Source organism: Stomoxys calcitrans, chromosome 2 (assembly GCF_963082655.1).
Source record: "Stomoxys calcitrans chromosome 2, idStoCalc2.1, whole genome shotgun sequence".
In the NCBI taxonomy this organism is placed as follows: domain Eukaryota; kingdom Metazoa; phylum Arthropoda; class Insecta; order Diptera; family Muscidae; genus Stomoxys; species Stomoxys calcitrans.
The window spans coordinates 90,437,728-90,443,069 of record NC_081553.1 but is presented as its reverse complement, the minus strand read 5'-3'; positions in this window follow the sequence as shown (position 1 = coordinate 90,443,069).

Sequence of the window (5,342 nt, the reverse complement as noted above, 5' to 3'; positions counted from 1 at the left end):
ATTTTACATCCGATTTCGCTGAAATTTGAAACAGTGAGTTGTTTTAGGTCTCCTGACATATGACCCAAATATGGTCTATATCGGTCTATATTTATATATAGCTGCCATATATACCGATCTGCCGATAAAGGGTCTAAAGCCCATAAAAGCTTTATTTTTAACCGATTTCGCTGAAATTTTAAATAGTGAGTAGTTTTACGCCTCCTAGCGTAGGACCCAAATATGGTATAGCTGCCATATAGACCGATCTGCCGATAAAGGGTCTGAAACCCATAAAAGCTTCATTTATTACCCGATTTCGCTGAAATTTGAAACAGTGGGTAGTCTTAGTTCTCCCAACATCCGTCCCAAATATAGTTCGGATCGGACTATATTAAGGTATAGCTGCCATATAAACCGATCTCTAGGTAAAGGGTCTAAAGCCCATAAAAGCTTTATTTTTTACCCGATTTCGCTGAAATTTGAAATAGTCAATAGTTTTACGCCTCCTAATATAGGACCTAAGTATGATCTATATCGAACTATATTTAGATATAGCAGTCATATAGTCCGATCTGCCGATAAAGGGTCTGAAGCCCATAAAAGCTTCATTTATTACCCGATTTCGCTGAAATTTGAAACAGTGGGTAGTCTTAGTTCTCCCAACATCCGTCCCAAATATAGTCCGGATCGGACTATATTTAGGTATAGCTGCCATATAAATCGATCTCTAGGTAAAGGGTCTAAAGCCCATAAAAGCTTTTTTTTACCCGATTTCGCTGAAATTTGAAATAGTCAGTAGTTTTACGCCTCCTAATATAGGACCTAAATATGATCTATATCGGACTATATTTAGATATAGCTGTCATATAGACCGATCTACCGATAAAGTGTCTGAAGCCCATAAAAGCTTCATTTATTACCCGATTTCGCTGAAATTTGAAACAGTGGGTAGTCTTAGTTCTCCCGACATCCGTCCCAAATATATTATATTATACTATATTTAGATATAGCTGCCATACAGACCGATATCCCGATAAAGGGTCTGAAGCGAATAAAAGCTTTATTTTTTATCCGACATCGCTGACATTTTACACAGTAAGAAGTTTTAGGCCACCCGCCATTCGACCCAAATATGGTAAGGATCGGACTGTATTTAGATATAGCTGTCATATAGACCGATGTGCCGATTAAAGGTCTGAAGCTCATAAAAGCTTAATTTACTACCCGATTTTGTTGAAATTTTAAACACAAAATTGAACAGTGACTTATATTTATTAGCCCACTCAATATCCGTGTCGAATTTGGGTGCATAAGTTATCCTATTTTCACCGGATTGTGACGAAAGGGGGTTTTCATAAATACCCACGGTGGTGGGTATCCCGGGCCGAACTTAATGCCTTTTTATTTGTTTCAATTGCTCCCTATTTTCGGGTTTCCGCCAAGCCATACGGGGAACATTTTTGAACGCCAAAGTTAATTATTAATATATTGTTTTTTTTTTTTGTTTTGTAAAATCCATCAAATTATCCCGGAAGTGACCAATTATTCATGTAAACGCTTGTTTCCGTCCTCAATAAATATGTAATAACTATTCAAAACTCAGCATTTCACCTAAGCCCAATGAACAGGTGCATTATTATTATTATAAATAGTTTCTTATAAGCCAATTAATATCTTTTTCCATTCTAACGCCAAATAGAGGAAGTGCATTTTACCGATATTCGATATTGGGTAGAAACAAAAAAAATGATCGTCTTAATTGACAACAGCAGCAGCGACCGACCAGAGGTGAGCATTAAGCAACAAAGTGTCGCACAATTGTTTTACTATCTTTAGTTATTAAACATTGTTTTTTTTTCGATTTTTTTGTCGTGAATATAAACATGAATTTGATTAATAATAGTACATTGTAGAAAAACACGTACACAAAACTAATTGTATGTAGGAGCAGCTGGCAACTTTAACAGCCGCAGCGGCAACAGTGGCAAACCATTCAAATTAAACGTGACATTACAAACCGTTAGAACAACAATTCGCAATGCCCAGTTCCGCATCCGTTCTTTTAAAAGCAACAACAAAAAACAACTACAACAGCCCAGATAGCCTAGTCATAGCAAAAAAACCAGAACATTGCATAAATTTACCCAGTCCAGTCTATGCGGACGCGTCTAATAGACGCGTACCATGGATTCTAAGGTGTGCCATAAAACCTAACCAAACGTCCTTGACAATGGCTTTCGATCGGCACACACAAAACACGAATCTATAGACATAACATTTGGTTTGCTTTTTTAAGGCAACAAGATTTTCAAAGAAAAAACTGAGTGCGCATGCGCAGTTGACTGTCTGGCAATGTAGCTCTTGAAGCACACACATTTTACGCATATCTCTACGTATGCCTTACCCCAATTGCAATCAGAGATGTGAAAAAATTAAACTTTTAGTACTTTTTTGTACTAAAAGTTTAATTTTAGTACTTTTCTTGGTATAAAGAGCATTAACGAACTAAACATATAAAATTTTAACCAAAATGTAATTCTAGGGGCTCCATCCAAATCTGAAACAATAGGGCCTATTTGAAAACTTCGTCAAAATTTAAATATTCTAGAAAAATGTTTTTAAATTTTCTTTTTCTGAGAAAATTTTTTGCCCAAGTTATATACTCAATGCAGCCTGACAAATAGGGAGCCAACAATGAGACCATCATACTCTCCCAAAAAACCTATTTACTGAAGAGTCTATGAATAAGCTCATACAGATAAACCTCCACCGGAGCGAGACAGCTACACAGGCTCTGATGTACAAAATCAGCAAGGACAAGATTCATATTGCCTTAATACAGGAGCCATGAACAAAGTTTTAACTACCAATTATTCTAAGCCAACTCAGTCGAGGAAATTTGTCATAAAAATTTTGATTCTGTACTTACCTTTTTATACCCACCACCGTAGGATAGGGGATATATTCATTTAGTCATTCCGTTTGCAATACATCGAAATATCAATTTCCGGCCCTATATATTTCGGATCATCGTAAATTCCAAGACGATTTAACGATGTCCGTGTGTCTGTCCGTCCGTCTGTTGTAATCACTTTACAGCCTACAAAAATTGATACATTGAGCTGAAATTTAGCACAGATACGTCTTTTTGATGCACGCTGGTTTAGTATTTGAACGAGCCAAATCGGACCATATTTGGATACAGCTGCTATATAGGCAGATTTTCGGATAAAGGGTCTAATGCCCATAAAAACTTAATTTTTCATCCGATTTTGCTGAAATTTAAAACAGTGAGTAGTTTTAGGCCTCCCAATATCAGACTTTTATATGGTTCAGATCGGACTATATTTAGATATAGCTGTCATATAGACCGGTCTCCCGATAAAAGGAGCCCATAATAGCTTTATTTATAACCCCATTTCGCTGAAATTTGAAGCAGTGAAGCCTCCCAATATCAGACTTTTATATAGTTCAGATCGGACATTTTTAAGATATAGCTGCCATATAGACCGATCTCTCGATACAGGGTCTGAAGCCCATAAAAGCTTAATTTTTTAACCGATTTCGTTGAAGTTTGAAACAGTGAGTAGTTTTAGGCCTCCTAATATAGGACCCTAATATGGTTCAGATCGGACTATATTTAGATATAGCTGCCATATAGACCGATCTGCCGATAAATGGTCTGAAGCCCATAATAGCTTTATTTTTTTACCCGATTTTGCTGAAATTTAAAACAGGCCTACCTTACATTTGACCCAAATATGGTTCAGATCGGACTATATTTAGATATGGCTGCCATATAGACCGATCTCCCGATAAAGGGTCAGAAGTCCATAAAACCCCTATTTATTACCCGATTTCACCCCACGAATTGGGGTGAGAGAGCGCATCACACCCTATTAGTACCTCATTTCCTGTCTGTTTTGCTTTCCTCACCAACCGTTGTAGCTCCGATGTTGGTGGCGGTGTCGGAGAGTCGAAAGGCAGGTAAAGTGATGCTCCACCGTCTCCCTGTCTCATCACCGTTGCATCTGATGTTGACAACTCTAGGGAAAAAAACATAATTTACATTTCTATGATAAATAACGCAAGTCCTCCGCCGAGTACCAGTGTTAGCATAGAGTAATTGATAGTTGATATAGTTCAGTCTAGAAACTTTGTTCCAGGTCGTCCATGGCTCCTGAATTAAGGCAATATGAATCTTACGCTTGCCAATTTTCTCCATCAGAGCGTGAGTAGCTGTCTCGCTCCGGTAGACGTTTATCTGGATGACATCAATCATCCCTGTTCTTTAGGCTGCATTGAGTTTCCTGTCCCTGCACTGCCTGATGTTCTAATTTTAGGATCTTTGGCTATACTAGTCTTCTTGGCATTGAGCTCAATGTCACTGCACTGGCTAATGTTTCAGCATTAGGATCTTTATCCATACTAATCTTCCTAATCTCGAGAAGTCGTTTATGGTTCCGACGTCGGGTCCCTCTTCGTTAGGCCGTGTTGGGTTTATCGGCCCTGCGGTGCCTTATGTTTTAGTCTTAGGATCTTTGCTTATCCTACTATAGTCTGGAGGCCACCGTAGCGCAGAGGTTAGCATGTCCGCCTATGACGCTGAACGCCTGGGTTCAAATCCTGGTGTGAACATCAGAAAAAAAATGTCAGCGTTGGTTATCCTCTCCTAATGTTGGCGAAATTTTTTAGGTACTTTGCCATGCTGAAAGGGATAGAACTGATATTCTAGGCACTTCTACGAAAACTGGAAAGAAAATCATATCTCCCGAAGAACAAAAAGGATAACCACAGCTGAAAATTTTTTCTACTCCGGTGGTGTCTAGATTCTGCTCCGGTGGTGTCTAGATTAGGCCATATAATTATGGAGTGTTCACTAACCGGATCTTTGTGACCATCTGTTATTCGTTGCCCTTGGGGCCTGGCCCTGAAAACCTAGCTGGCATGACGCTGGAGGCATATTCACAGATTCCAGTCCCCCTAGAATGTGTGAGGTAGTTCCTAGTCTCGCAAGCTTGTCAAGCTCTACAATTCCCTGGGATATCTCTGTGCACCGGCACCAAGAACGAATGAATTTTGATTGACTTTGACCTCGTTGAAAGATCTGCGACAATCGAGGGCGGTTTTTGAATTCAGAAATACGTTCTTCAGGGATTTTATAGCTGCCTGGCTGTCTGAGAAAATATTGGTTGCCCAAAAAGTTATTGCGGATTTTTCATATAGTCGGCGTTGACAAATTTTTTCACATCTTGTGACTCAGTAATTGCATTCTTTCTTCTGTCAGTTATCAGATGTTACTTTTAGCTTGCTTTAGAAAAAAAGTGTAAAAAAGTATATTTGATTAAAGTTCATTCTAA